Source organism: Zingiber officinale, chromosome 2A, assembly GCF_018446385.1.
Source record: "Zingiber officinale cultivar Zhangliang chromosome 2A, Zo_v1.1, whole genome shotgun sequence".
NCBI classification, from domain to species: Eukaryota; Viridiplantae; Streptophyta; class Magnoliopsida; order Zingiberales; family Zingiberaceae; genus Zingiber; species Zingiber officinale.
This window is the reverse complement of record NC_055988.1, coordinates 130,821,531-130,824,646: the sequence shown is the minus strand read 5'-3', so window position 1 is coordinate 130,824,646 and position 3,116 is coordinate 130,821,531. Positions and strand designations below refer to the sequence as shown.

General features: G+C 43.9%; 1 long non-coding RNA gene across 1 annotated transcript; it reads right to left on the bottom strand.

Annotated features, from left to right (window-relative positions):
* Positions 1-1,637: 1,637 nt before the first annotated feature.
* On the bottom strand, positions 1,638-2,873 carry LOC122040024. Its single transcript, XR_006128478.1, has 3 exons — positions 2,104-2,873; positions 1,869-1,957; positions 1,638-1,698 (listed from the first exon to the last, which is right to left on the bottom strand). It is a non-coding gene; the product is annotated as an uncharacterized LOC122040024 (long non-coding RNA).
* Positions 2,874-3,116: the final 243 nt, after the last annotated feature.

Genomic DNA, 3,116 nt, shown 5'->3' with positions numbered 1-3,116 from the left:
TTTTCACCTAGAGTCCTTGACTCTAGGATTTCACCCAAAGTCCTTGACCCGCCAAGACTTCGCCTAGTTCCTCGGACTAGGACTTCGTTGCCTAACCATAGCTAGGACTTTCCATTTGCCTAACCGTAGCTAGAACTTTCCTTTGTCTAAGATCACTTAAGACTTTCCTGTATACTTAGTCACACTTGTTAGACAACAAGACAACTTAACTTTGAATCCCGTGTGTCACGCCCCAGAGGAGTCCCTGTCCGAGAAAATTTCGACAGCATCTCCCTTGTACGGTGGACAATCTGAAACTTTTCTACATCCTCATATACCTCAGCCACAGACGGCTGGATTAATAAAAAAATAATAAAAATACAACCACACATTCCACGCAGTTTATATAACAAGTAAACAGAAAGATAATACCCTGACTCGAAATCAACCCTACTCTACTACACTCGTAAAGCTCAAATCCGATGAACTCACCTCTTCTGCCGTCCAGGCAGGCATGTAGTAGAATAAATCCAAATCCAAATCCATCGACATAATAAAATCCATACAATGCTCATAAGTAGAATAATCCAAAACATAACAAGTTCAAAACAGTCTAGAACAGAAAAGAAACCAAAAGAAAACCAATCATATCCTCGAGGTCTGCAGGGACCAGCAACTGGAACTCTCTCCGACAGATCAACCCGAAAAATATCAACAATGGAGGCGGGTGAGTTCAACACTCAGCAGTACAATTGATATGTAAAGTAAAGAAATAACACCTAGCACTAATCAAATCTCGATAAAATAAAGATAAATGCAAACCAAGTAAGAGAGAATCAGACTAACCAGAACCGATAAGGACAACAGACCAAAGGTATATAAGACACATGCATGTCAAACATAGGTATCCAAACAATATGCAGATATAAACGCAGAAACACAATCACAACAATAAAATATGCATATGATGCCAATGTCATGGTCACCCCCGACGCCAGCAACCAACTCATAACAAAAGTGGGACCGAGTGGGTAACAATCGTGCACTCTGCATCACTACCCCCGATGGTGACCGAGTGGACGGGATGTTGTCGTACATACCATTCTACCCCAAATCATAAATGGGGAGCAATGCTCTCATCTCTCAACTCCCGGTACGGGAGGGATCTCTAACATGCTACACGCTGTCACACTACCCAGCGGACCAACGGAGCAACGAAGAGCCAAATCGACGCGTGTCACGCTACCCACGAAGGCCACAACGAGCACCAAGTTGATGAAAACCGCAAAGTGCTCAATAATAATGGAGCAATCTATCGCACAGCATGCGATCATGCAAATGGTGCATGTCACTAAGCATGGTAATATACTAAACCAACCTCTGGACATATAACAATGGGCACCATAGTGAATAAATCATATCAAGATATACTGATCAATAAGGTATCAAACCTAAGTCCTGAACATGTGAAACATGGTTATATCACTACCCATGAGCATGAAAAATCAGGTACGAGATCAATACGAGATGCAAACAAACAACCAATCAAACAGGTAACATGTATTGGGCAGTGATTAACCGAAACAAATAAGAAACACAATTAATGCAACATGTTAATTTCATTACTAAGCATATCAAAGACAATAAGTCAAAAGTACCCGCCTCCGACAAAAGAAAGGTCCAATTCTGACTCCGAGATACTCGTCTCGCGTCAAAGTCCTGTGTCAAACGATATACATACATTTATTTAGCCAGAACTCAACGAATAGCTAAATAAAATCTCAACGACCAATAGGATAAAATCCTAATCAATCTACATAAACATCTCTTTCTAACACAACTAACAATCCAATCTACATAACAGAAATTCATTGGCCGAAAACACTTACACTGATCTAATCAAAATGGTGATCAAGAAAATAACCAGTCATTCTATGCTGTGGTGGCTGGAATCCAACAACTTCGAACCAATCGCCCACTGCTATCCAGAAGAAAACAAATCCCAAAATAAATCAATCAGGAGTTCTTACAGTAAGATATCAAATTCTCTACAGCATGTCTCATGATCTAAAATAATCAAATTACACTAAGATCTACTACTAAGACCAAAGCCCAGTATCTTACCTGAATTCACAGCTAAGTGACTGCGGTGAAAGGTGGCTTGCTGCCGAATTTGAACAAGCAATTGTATCTTGATCCACAGCACACAAAAACCCGCTGAAATTCTTCCTTCAATTCACAGTCCTCACCTCTGTGGACTAAGGTCCTCTATTGCTGATCAAATAACACTACAACCCCACTTCCTCACCAAATCTATGACCTCCCAAGATCGACTAGGGCACGCTACTGTGGCTAGAACAGAGGTTATCAGAGGAGAACCAGTGTAGAGAAACGACTACCCTCGGTTGGCTCTCGTCGGCCGGTGAAGATAGCATCGATAGAAGAGAGGAGAAGAGAGTCTTCGGCGTGAACGGCTGTGAACCCAAAACTAGGGCATAGAAATCAGTCGAATAGGTGGTGGTGGTGGAGACGACTACGGCAGAGAAGAAATTGGCCGGCGAAGATGCTAGGGCACCAAGGCGGATGACATGCACTGCCGGCGATTGGCGTCGTAGGAAGGAAGATCGTCAGTGCTGTGAGGGCTCGGGAGAGAAGAACAAAATGGAGGCTCGCGGCTCGCTAGGGCACAAGGATGGCGTCGCTGGGTCGGCTGTACTCCGGCGGCGTCGGCTGTGTGCTGTGGCGCTTGGCGTCCCGACGGCAGTGAAGAGGAGCGTCGCTGTCCAGGAGAGGGAGAAGGTAACCGCCGTGGCCGGCGGTTAGGGCAGAGAGAGGCGCGAGGGGGAGGCGTCGGCGCGAGAAGGGTTGGGTGAGAGTTTCGGCAGGGAGAAGAAAAGAAATAAAGAAAAATAAAAAAAAGGAAATGTAAATATAAACATTTCCTTGCTTAAACGGGGTAGCCTAAACAGGCTTTTCCGGGCCCCATTTTTGTCCCTGTTAACTCGTCCATACGAGCTCCGAAAAATTCCCGAAAAACCGTCCAAAAATTCCGGAAAATTCCCTTATTTATATTCGCCTATTTCCGGTATTTTACACCTTGTCCATTATCAAAACACAAGTCTGATCGTTTAGTGCTC